Source organism: Podarcis cretensis (assembly GCF_951804945.1).
Source record: "Podarcis cretensis genome assembly, chromosome: 11".
Classification (NCBI taxonomy): Eukaryota; Metazoa; Chordata; class Lepidosauria; order Squamata; family Lacertidae; genus Podarcis; species Podarcis cretensis.
This window is the reverse complement of record NC_137180.1, coordinates 49,158,674-49,170,988: the sequence shown is the minus strand read 5'-3', so window position 1 is coordinate 49,170,988 and position 12,315 is coordinate 49,158,674. Positions and strand designations below refer to the sequence as shown.

The following is a 12,315-nucleotide window of genomic DNA, read 5'->3' as shown; positions in this document are numbered from 1 at the left end:
AGGGCACAAGGAGAAGGGGACGACACAGGACGAGATGGTTGGATGGTGTTCTCGAAGCTACAAACATGAGTCTGACCAAACTGCGGGAGGCAGTGGAAGACAGGAGTGCCTGGCGTGCTCTGGTCCATGGGGTCATGAAGAGTCGGACACGACTAACCAACTAAACAACAACAACAACAAACAGGGCTGCCTTCAGATGTCTTCTGAAAGTCTGGTAGTTGTTGTTCTCTTTGACATCTGGTGGGAGGGCGTTCCATAGGGCGGGCGCCACTACCGAGAAGGCTCTCTGCCTGGTTCCCTGTAACTTGGCTTCTCTCAGTGGGGGAACTGCCAGAAGGCCCTCAGCGCTGGACCTCAGTGTTCGGGTAGAACGATGGGGGTGGAGACGCTCCTTCAGATATACTGGACCGAGGCCGTTTATTGAACATTCACCCCAATTTGCTTGCACAAAGCTTCCTGCAATAAATAAACTCTGCTTAAACTTTACACAAGACAATTGGGGTGAATGCTCAATAAACTAGTCATCTGGAGGAGCCCCAGGATAGCTGTCCTTGTACGTGTGCTTTCCACTTTTTGCAGCATGTGAACTGGTCACCCTAAGAATCGACTGACCCAAACACCACTGTGGTGTTAAGAAGCAGCATGAGATAGGGAAATCTGTCCATTTTGGTTTCCTTCAGGTTTGCATTTTTTCAACCTTAATTTCAATTCCTCACATTTCCATATCACTTGATGCATTATTATTATTATTTTGGTACTCAGTACATGCACAGAGAATTGCACTGCAGCATTTGGAGAAATGTGAATTCTGAAGGATAGCTGTGTCTCGATTCCTGGACCACTTCAGAACATGCAAATCACGATAAGATCCATCCAATGTCTTCCCCCTGCCCAATCTCTACTTGAAACTGGCATGTACATTTAAGCTTCCTGGTAGGTGACCTATGAAATTCAAAAACATGCTCAGATGTGAAAAGGGGCAGCTGGAGATTCTTGTTCCTGGTTTATCTCCAGCAAAGCCTATTTCTGTCAATCAGAAGAAATCCTCCTTCCTAGATTTTTGTTGTTGTTCTTAATATTAGCACCTAATAAAAGTGCTCATGATAGGGGTAAAAATAGTTTCTTTCCAAGAGAGAAATGAAAAATGCTGAAACAGTCATGCTGAAACATCCATTTAAAGCCCCCCCCCCCAAATCCTGGGAACTGTAGTTCGTTAAGGGTGCTGAGAGTTCCTAGGAGACTCCTTTATTCATCTCACAAAGCTACAATTCCCTGAGTTCTCTGGGAAGAGGAACAGATCATCAAGTTATTCTTGGTCCATGCTGAAAAAATGACAGCAACTCCACAATCCACAACTGGGCAATACCTTTATTAGGATCAATTAAAAATGTGGCAAGCTTTTGAGATCTCCAACACTCTTCCACCAGGCATTCACCTTGATTTGCTGGCACAAAGCTTACTCAGGGGTTAGATTTTATATTGTTATAAGTTAGTGGGGTGCAAGGCACCCTAAATTCCTGGGTCCAATAAAAGTTAGAATTAATAAAGGTTAGAAGAGTTAAACTGTGTCAAGCACTGAACCCCTGGATCCAGTGCTTGTGTTAAAAATACAAGCCAAGCCATCCGGGGGATTTCTCACTGAGTGTGGGTCATTAGGTTAATGACTTGGCCATCATAAGGCTTTGTTCTCCCAACAGAGGCAGGCAGGTGGGCAATTAAAAAGCAGTTGCTCTGCGCAGAAGGGTGTGAACCCCTCCTTCCCCTAGAGTAGGCATGTCCAAAATCTGTTTTGGGGGCCTAATCCTGCCAATCGGTCGATTTAATCCAGCCCCCGTGGCAATATATGTCCTGGGGTAAAATCCTTAAAAAAAAAGCTCAGCAACTTAAAGCTCAACAACTTCAATCCTAAAAAAAAAGGCTCAACTTCGGTTGGCCCTCACTCATGTTCACTTCATCAAATCTGGCCCTCTTTGAAAAAAGTTTGAGTACCCCTGATCAAGAGAGTTTGCGGCGGGGTGTGTGTGTGAAATGTTAGGATGGCAGTTGACAGTGATGTACTAGCAAAACTGACAGGCTGTAAAAGGAGACAGACAACGTGGCTGATTTCTGTTTTGGATCTAAGGCTGCTGCACCATGAGAGAAGCAAAGGACCTCTTGGAGTGTCATGCTGGGAACCTCTCCATCACAGGTTCGGCTTGTATATATGTGTAAATAAATTGTATATCATAAAGACACTACAATGTACTGGAAGAAGCAGAGATCAAAGCAATGATTCTTCAACATCAACTTCGTTGGACCGGTCATGTTGTGCGGATGCCTGATTATCTTCCAAAGCAACTTCTCTATTCCCAACTTAAAAATGGTAAGCATAATGCTGGTGGTCAACAAAAGAGGTTCAAAGACTGTCTCAAGGCAAATCTTAAAAAATGTAGTATAAATACTGACAACTGGGAAACACTGGCCTGTGAGTGCTCCAATTGGAGAACAGCCTTTACCAAAGGCGTGGTGGGCTTTGAAGAGGCTCGAACTCAGGACGAAAGGGAGAAACGCGCCAAGAGGAAGGCACGCTTGGCAAACCCTCACCATGATCAACTCCCACTCGGAAACCTATGTCCCCACTGTGGAAGGACGTGTGGATCCAGAATTGGCCTCCATAGTCACTTACAGATTCACTTTTAAAATCGTGTTTGTGGAAGACAATCTTGCTCGGCTACAAGTGATTGCCAAAGAAGAAAATGTGTAAATAAATCATATATCATAAAGACACCACAGTCTCTGCTGTCCCTCGTGCCCAAAAGGAAACACAAATCCTGGGTAAGTGCTTGTAACCCCTAGAATCTCACAATGCTGTGAAGATTGGGGTGACATGTAGCAATATTCTGTTCTTATTGAACAGTTTCATTTGTGGAGAGCGTGTACCACAATGGACATTCATTCTGCACTCATCTTGATTTGTTTACAGAGTGTTTATTCATCTTTCCATTAATCATTCATTTATTCCACACTTTTCAAGGAATTTCCCCATCACTTTCCAGGAGTTGACTGGATTCTGGAAAGCAACCTAGAGGACTTGGTGGAATCTGGACACAAAACCCAGTCCCATTGCTCTTTTTCTGGTGGAAAAAGCGGCAGTTCTGCCCATCCTTCTGACTGAAAAGCAGAAGGGAGATACACTTTCTCGTCTGCAGAATGTTTTCATCCCAGACACAAACTTGAAATAAGCCAGAGTTATACTTGATTCCATTCCACTGCTCTTTGTACATGTTTGCACTGTGTTAGAGAATCCTCTAGCAAACAGCCGTCTGATGTGATGAAGAAGAAAACAAGTTGTATAATCACTTTGGCATCCCTATTGGGCTTTTTATTACCTAACCAAGGACATCTTTTCATTTATTACAGATATAATGGGGGGGGGGGAATATATATCCATAAAGGCACTCACTGCTGGCCATTTTCCCAGCAATAAAGAAGCGTTTTCTCCACCAGATCTGAAAGCGTTTCATAAAACAATACTTTCCCAAAACAAAGCTAGGGAGGAGGTTTATGAAATATTGCAGTGTTGCTGTCTTTGGGACAAAAGAATGGATAAGAGCACTTGATGTAGCCATCCTAGTTAATGCCTCGATTAGAGACTGCAAGGGAGACCACTTAAGTCCCACGATGGATCTTGGAGGAGGAACATAATTCATTGGGAGAGCAAGAGCTAGGAGAGGCTTTCGTCTGAAGGTTTCTGCCCGTTTGTGGTGAAATGCAGCCAGCCACACTTGAAAGCAGCAGGTATTTAAGGCAGTTCATATGTTCCATAGTACCTGTGGCTGCATGTCCATTATAGCATAAAAGGTAAAGGGACCCCTGGTCCAGTCGTGGCCGACTCTGGGGGTCCGGCGCTCATCTCACTTTATTGGCCGAGGGAGCCGGCGTACAGCTCCCAGGTCATGTGGCCAGCATGACTAAGCCGCTTCTGGCGAAGCAGAGCAGTGCACGGAAACACCGTTTACCTTCCCCGCTGGAGTGGTACCTATTTATCTACTTGCACTTTGACAGTCCTAGGCTCTGTGGTTTAACCCACAGTGCCACCCACGTCCCTCCATCACAACATAATATGTTGTATTCATTCATTGTATTTACACCCCCTTTCCTCCTAAGAATCTCAACATGGTGTGCATGGTTCCCCACCTCCTCATCTTATCCTCATAACAACCTTGTGAGGTAGGGTAGGCCTAGAAAATGGCTCAGGTTCACCCACTAACCTTCATACTTTGTATAAGTAAACAAACAGAAGGGTTTTCTTTTAAAAACGAACAGTGGCTTAAATAAAAATTCTTGCGATTACTTGTGTGCCTGACCATTTTCAGCCGGCTTGGGATTTAGGCTAAATTGTCGGGCGGCAGATGTGTGTGGTAAATACTTATTTTAGCAGATGCTGAGTAAGCAGCTAATCTTGTTACCGTTGTAACCATCTGTCCTCAGAACATGGCACGATGTTACCATTCATGAGAATAACTCTTCTGACTTTTTTTTTTTTTTTTTTAGTTTCTGCTTCACAAGATTTGGGATTTTGGGTCATGCAAGGATACTAAACTCCACATGCTTTTCAAATAAGTTTTCCTCAGTCTGTCCATCCTAGGTGCCAATTCCCTGGGGCCCTGGGTGCCCAAGCACCCACAAAATTCCCCATGAAAGGGCTAGGCACCCACAAATTTTGGGACCAGGGCCATGCACGCTGCATGGCACCCACAATCGCAGGGCCAGGTTGGCACTCCTGCTGCCCATCGTCACAATGACAGCTTTTACAGCTGATTTAAAGCTGATCCATTTTGGAAGTGGGAACCAGATCTTAGTTCCGACCAGGTTCACAAAATTAGTTAATAAAGTTATTATTGCTTTACTGAATTTTCTTCAATGGTGATGAAGAAAACATTGGAGCCAACTCCTAGGGCCTGAGGTCTCTTTGGCCCCCCATAAAATATTTGAGGGGGCTGGACCCCACTGAAGTTGATTGTCATTGTCATTTAGATGGTGTGCACGCACCCCATCTTGTGATCGATTATGTGGGGCAGGGCTTACCTAGCCCTTCATATTTTATTCAGGTTGGCACCCTTGGAAGAAAGGAATGGGCAAGACATTCCTGTTTCCCAAACAAATATGTAGACTTAAAACACAGCTATTGAAATGCACCCCCCTTCAAATGCTGCCATGCAGTTCTTTGACCCAAAAAGTGCATACAAAAATGCGGATATTAGGCAAAAATGCACTCACATTGATGAAGAAATAAAGTTTAATTTAAGTTTGAAAAAGTTAGGAATTTAAATTGACACCTTCTACGGATACATGAATCTAAGTTCTGCGATTCAGAGAATTCCTTTAGCTGCTGACATAATATTTGGAAATTAATAGCACTGTAAAACCTGCAATGTCAGACCAAGCCCGGCGCCTTGCAAGAGCTCAGCTCCCCCTGCAATAATGATTGTTAAGCTACTGGATAGGAAAAACATTGCAGACTTTGCAGGACCTTGCTGCTTCTGCTAGCAAACTCAGGAGAGATGGGAGAATGTGGAATAGATTAATGAAATGCCTTGCTTTTCCTCCCTAAGTAGCCCAGGGCAGCAAACACATAAGTGATACAACAATGCAATTAAAAATAAAATAAGATAAAGCATATTTAAAATATCTAATGTGTCTGAAACAGTGGTTCCCAAAGAGAGGTTGTGGGATTATTGGAGGGGGGGCAGTGGAGGTATAAATGATATCAGTTTTGTTGAATTAAATAAACCAAATAGTTTTAATTGGATTTTGAATAAATGTGCAATTAATTGTTAATGTTTGACAGTGGCACCAAGAAGTTTGGGAACCACTGGTCTAAACAATGGCATACTCTCAAAGGTAGCAATTTCAAGATTGCTGAGAAGAGTATCTTCCAGCCATCAAATGCCTATTTAAACAGTGATGTTTTAAATTCCTCCAGAACATTAATGAGGGAGACAAATGCAAGTCACCAGGAAGGGCATACCACAAAGGAGAGCCACCACCAAGGTGGTCCTGTAATGGGTCAACAACAACCACACCCAACAGAATACAAATATGTAAACAACTTGCTTCCCCTAACACAGAAATAACATTTTCTTCCCAACATAGAAGTAACCTCTCCCAGCATGGAGATTAATGTGGAAAGCAGCCCAGAGTCCCTGGGGATGATTCTGTCCCAGAAAGACAAAACCTTATTGCTTATCTTCCCTATTCCAATAGATCAAGTACATCTAAAAGCAACAGCAGGCACTGACTTAAAATGATTGCAATAAGCACATTTTCCAGATGCAAACCACCTGGATTATAAAAACAGTAGTAACCTTGAATTATCTTGCATGGAAAAAGGTATATGCCAAAAATGTGGTCCTGTAGGTGACCAGTTCCTTATACAGTTAAGGATATCTATGCCCAATAGACTGAAAAGGCATTGATACTTATGGATTATTCAGTTCACACCCAAAATATACATTTAAGACACTTTAATAGTCATGGCTTCCCTCCAAGAATCCTGGAAAATCTAAGTTGTTAAGGGTGCCAAGCGAGTTTCAGAGACTCACAGAGCTACAATTCTCAGAGTAGTTTAATAGTCAGTCACCTTCCCAGTGCCCCAAACTCCTGGCCTACCTGGTGGCAAGTTCAAAGATGCAAGCAAAGTCCAAAGGTCAGGAAACACAGTCCAGGGTCAATCCAAGTAGGCCAAGTCTGAAGTCCAGCTGCCAAGATACTGTCCAGAGTCAAACCCAAAGCAAACTCCTGTAGAGGTCCAGGAGCACCCAAGCCAAGGTCTGTCAACATGGGCAGTTGAGCAGCAATTCAGCTCTGCTTCCCTTTTGTACTTTGCATGCTGATTGCAGCATCTGGGCTTGATGAGGCCTGTGACTCTCACCTGTTCCAAGTCTACTCCAGCTGAGGAATCACACCCCTCCAGCTACTCCCTACGCCTCAGAGCCCACCGTGTTCATGGGGACAGGGGGCCCTCTTCCTTCTCCCTGTCATCCTGCCAGTTCATGACCCCCAGGGAACTCTGAAAATTGTAACTCCGTGAGGTGAATTCTTAGTTGAAGAACAAGCATGATACCCATTTTCCAGCACTTGCTCATGCCTGTTAGTCTTCATACAACTTCTGTGTCTCTTATCACTGACAAGTGTGCCTTCACCTCCTCTATGAAGTATATTTATAAACTTCATTTAATCTATGTAGATACCAGGGCAGGGTACAATGCATAATATAGACAAATGCTACATCAGAACAAAATAAAGGTAAAGGGACCCCTGACCATTAGGTCCAGTCATGGCCGACTCTGGGGTTGCGGCGCTCATCTCGCTTTATTGGCAGAGGGAGCCGGCGTACAGCTTCCAGGTCATGTGGCCAGCATGACTAAGCCGCTTCTGGCAAACCAGAGCAGTACATGGTAATGCCGTTTACCTTCCCGCCGGAGTGGTACCTATTTATCTACTTGCACTTTTGACGTGCTTTCGAACTGCTAGGTTGGCAGGAGCAGGGACCGAGTAACAGGAGCTCACTCCGTCACATGGATTCGAACCGCCGACCTTTTGGTCAGCAAGCCCTAGGCTCAGTGGTTTAACCCACAGTGCCACCCGCGTCCCTCAGAACAAAACAGAGGCAGCTAAAAACAAAATGGTATCCCGAGATGGAGACAATGCCACTTCTGAATATCTTAAGGCAGCGCTGGGGAATCTTTGGCCCTCTGGATGAATACCCATCAACCCCAGCCAGCATGGCCAATGGTTAGGGATCCTGAGAGTTGTAGTCCAGCATCACCTGGAAAGCCAAAGATTTCCCCAGCCCAGTCATAAGGAATGGGAACGCTGATAAAGGTATTCCTTCAGAGATTTAGATCCCAAACTGGTTGGTGCTTTAAAGACAAATACCCTGAATAGGGTTTGGAAGTGAATAGGCCCCATCGAATACTACCTGCTCAAGTTGTGACAGTTGTGGACTGCATAAACTCATAGGTATTACCCCAGGAAACATAACAAAACATGTGCATCCTTGACCAATCCAGATGACACGGGCAATTTCTTCCCAGTTCCCAATTAAGTGACTGGCTCAGCTGGCAGAGCATGAGACTCTTCATCTGAAGGTCATGGGTTTGAGGCCCTCATTGCACAAAAGATTCCAGCACTGTAGGGGGTTGGACTAGATGACCCTCATGGTCCTTTCCAACTCTACAATAATATGATTGTATGACTAGAGGGAAAGTGGGGGGCGGCGGCGCATGTGCTTACCCCAGCCTACTTTGCAGTAAGAGAAAAGAGAAAGAGACTGAAAACTTCATATGTGCCAGACAGACTTGCCTTCAAGTATCTCTCCTTTCTACTGAAGAATCATTAAGCCATTTAAATTAGTTTTTTTTAAAAAAAGCGCTCACTGCCAGTCTCAATAATTAAACCCGCACAGAAAGAACAGCAGACATTTTGAGAAGGTAAATATTCCATTGTACAAGACAATGCAAGCTTTTCTGCTCTTCAAGGTCTGGAAAATATTCTTGGTGTTTACAGTGTAAAAAGTGTTCTTCTGGAAAATTGTAGTGCAAAGAAAGTAATCATCATGCTCAGGATGTAATTTATTTTTTCTTTTAGGGCTGCACAAATTGGCAGGTGAGAGGCAGCAGTATATCTTACGGTGAAAGTGTTTTCGCTCTTCATACTGTAGTATCAGATGGATGCTAAAGAACACCAATCACTCATGTCCAGAAGACAGAAACAGGTATTAAACAATGTGCACCCACACAACCTATGGATTCCTTGAGCAATGCAGAGCCTTTGTTGTCACACCCCAAGCTATGTCAGTGACATTAAATGTTTTGTTAAAAGCATGTTGTTCTGCTTTTTAAAGCCAAATAGCAAAACTTAATTAAAAAAGGAATGAACTACTAGAACAGGCATAAGGTAAACTCGGCCCTCCAGATGTTTTGGGACTACAACTCCCATCATCCCCAACCACTGGTCCTGTTCGCTAGGGATGATGGGAGTTGTAGTCCCAAAACAGCTGGAGGGCTGAGTTTGCCTATGCCTGGACTAGAACATGTATCCACTCAGACAGAAATTCAGTAAGCACTTCTGATTTAGTGGGATCTTCATGCACAGTAGGGGGGAAAGAGGGGAAATATGTATTACCTCTGGGGCTGTGGAATGGAAGCGTGGAGATCACAGGGCGCTTCCAGATTTCATTCACATACTGGCAAATTCAGGCTGCAAAATTAAAGTTGAACTCGCTTCCCGTCAACAATTGAGGTTTTTAGATAATGCAAGGGAAATGCATTAGAAAGCATGGGACAATTGTTTGATGCAGTGTTGAATACCCCCCCCCCCAAAAAAAAACCCCAATCAGAATCAAGGCAAGGTAAACAGCTGATCTTCCATGAAAAATACTTGTATACAGGCAACGACTGATACACGGTGTCCGTTTGATGTGCAATCACACATTCACACATGGCGCCAAAACCAGGTGACCCTAAAACGTCACTTTATTCCTGCATGCTTATTGTTGTTGTTGTTGTTTAGTCGTTTAGTCGTGTCCGACTCTTCGTGACCCCATGGACCAGAGAACGCCAGGCACTCCTGTCCTCCACTGCCCCCCGCAGCTTGGTCAGACTCATGCTGGTAACCTCGAAAACACTATCCAACCATCTCGTCCTCTGTCGCCCCCTTCTCCTTGTGCCCTCCATCTTTCCCAACATCAGGGTCTTCTCCAGGGAGTCTTCTCTTCTCATGAGGTGGCCAACTTCACCAAGCAATGTGTAAATATTAAATTTGGTTAAGCAAAGAATGATGCAGAACAGCTTGCAAATGGGAGAGGTAAAGGGATTAAAACAACGATCAACGCCAATTTCAGGTTATGTAAGAGTGAGAGTGACAGTACATTCATAAACATTACAGCTCCTCAGGCTTCGCATGCTGTGCCAGTAACTGAGGAGTAAATCTATCTGTGGAACAAGTTTTTACATGAATTCCAGAAGCACGTGTGGATGCCCATGAAATTATGTGGATTTTCTGAGCCCAGCCCTGCCAATAACATTGGAACAGTGTTAAGGTTATGAGGGGTGGTTGTTGGAAGGGAACAGGAAGAGCTTGACCCGGCTGGAAGCTGCTAAACCACAGATGGTACCAAACAAATTCAAGGATTCTCAGGACTCCTGGATGACCTGCTTATGAAACTCCACACAACACACCCTTACCTGCAAAAGCTAGCCTACCAGGTGTGTGAAACTCAATGAAGCCAAATTAGGTCAGTTTTCTTTGCAGAGCCTTGGCCTGCTATTCTGCCCTATATGCACATTTCACAACACATATTTTTCTGACTATACTGTACTGCATTTCTGTATGTTATTTTCACAGAGACCTGCCTTGTTATACAGACTTCAGCCTAGTACACGCATTTTTGCAAGACACTGCTTGGCAGGAGAACGGCATTGCAAAGTTTGGAGCACTGTGCAAAGTTTGGGTGGCTGTGCTTTGTTTCGCATATTGTTTCAGATAGTGTGGGTTGGGTAAGGTAAAGGTCCAGTCGTGGCTGACTATGGGGTTGCGGCGCTCATCTCGCTTTATTGGCCGAGGGAGCCGGCGTACAGCTTCTGGGTCATGTGGCCAGCATGACTAAGCCGCTTCTGGCGAACCAGAGCAGCACACGGAAACGCTGTTTACCTTCCCGCCGGAGTGGTACCTATTTATCTACTTGCACTTTGATGTGCTTTCGAACTGCTAGGTTGGCAGGAGCAGGGACCAAGCAACAGGAGCTCACCCCTAGGCTCTGTGGTTTAACCCACAGCGCCACCCGCGTCCCGTGGGTCAGGTAGGTTTGCTTTTAAATCAGATGTCTCCCCACTTCCTATTCCTGGGTCTCCTTGTTCTTACTGTCCTTGGATCTTGGCATCTGTTTACCCTGCTACACCTTAGTCTTCGACATTTTGCAAATTCCCGATCCTAATATTATTTGTCTCTGGGCCTCCTGCAGCCTCTGCATACACTTCTCTGCTCCTTGACTTGATTGTGCGTATTTTCCATGACCTACTTCTGTCTTGGTTTAGCCTTAGTCCTAATTTTGCCAAGCCTCTTTCATGGATCTAACTCTGTTTATGTAAACTTTCCGAATTGGTTCACACCATTTGGGAGTATCTAAAATTGCAGAGTGCTGAAAGGGTACGGTAACTGATTTTACCTTATCCACTGATCTTACATTTAATTCTTTAACAATCTCTAGATAAACACCTGTTCTCTGGGAAAGCGCTTTGTAGCAAAGGATCATTTTGCAGTACGGATAGTTACATGTTTTCTTATTCGGCCTAGCTAAGAAACACTTTGTATCTGAGTGTTGGATCTTGATTGTTGCACAAAGACAAGTAGGATTAATAGTTACACCTTTACATACATTTGCCAAGGCATGTTGTTGTTGGATGAGGAATAGGGGTAAGCAGTTAAGCAGGTCATTTGAACTCCCCCCAAAAGGGGGGGTGCATTTTGTTTCAGTGACAGGTTGAGGGGGCAATCTGGTAAAGACTCACCTCCCTCCATTTGTTGGTCATAATATGAACCGGGCTCCTTTCTCTAGTTATTTGCAAAAACAAAAACAAAACCCCACAAAACCCTGCATTTAAGGGCAGGGCTGCATGACTAACATGATGTAAAATTTGGCCCACCTGTAAGGAAAATCTGTGTCAATGAAATAACTGCACAATCCCTCAAATTTTTTTGTCTTCCCTGTTTTAGCCTCTGGATTCACAACCAGCAAAGGTTGCTATGTCAGTCTACAGTCATACCTCGGGTTACAGATGCTTCAGGTTGCGTTTTTTTGCGTTACGGACCCACTGAAACCCAGAAGTACTGGAATGGGTTACCTACCTCTCTTTTAAATCAGAACCAGTGAGGGCGGTGAAGGTCCTGTGTGAGTGTCTGGAGGCGGTTGGAGGATGGATGGCGGCTAACAGATTGAGGTTGAATCCTGACAAGACAGAAGTACTGTTTTGGGGGGACAGGAGGCGGGCAGGTGTGGAGGATTCCCTGGTCCTGAATGGGGTAACTGTGCCCCTGAAGGACCAGGTGCGCAGCCTGGGAGTCATTTTGGACTCACAGCTGTCCATGGAGGCACAGGTCAAATCTGTGTCCAGGGCAGCTGTCTACCAACTCCACCTGGTACGCAGGCTGAGACCCTACCTGCCCGCGGACTGTCACGCCAGAGTGGTGCACGCTCTAGTTATCTCCCGCTTGGACTACTGCAATGCACTCTACGTGGGGCTACCTTTGAAGGTGACTCAGAAACTACAACTA

The 12,315-nt window shown here is 44.7% G+C and overlaps 1 protein-coding gene across 2 annotated transcripts in view; it reads right to left on the bottom strand.

Annotated features, from left to right (window-relative positions):
- Nucleotides 1-12,315, bottom strand: part of PRLR (prolactin receptor) — a 117,405-nt gene that overhangs the window by 88,804 nt on the left and 16,286 nt on the right. The window contains exon 1 of one of the 2 annotated variants that reach the window (XM_079994807.1): nucleotides 6,652-6,820. The exons of the other annotated variant lie outside the window; for it this stretch is intronic. The gene's annotated coding sequence lies outside the window, so the exon portion shown is untranslated. Of the gene's footprint in view, nucleotides 1-6,651; nucleotides 6,821-12,315 lie in introns of those variants that run through there. 2 annotated transcript variants of the gene reach the window in all.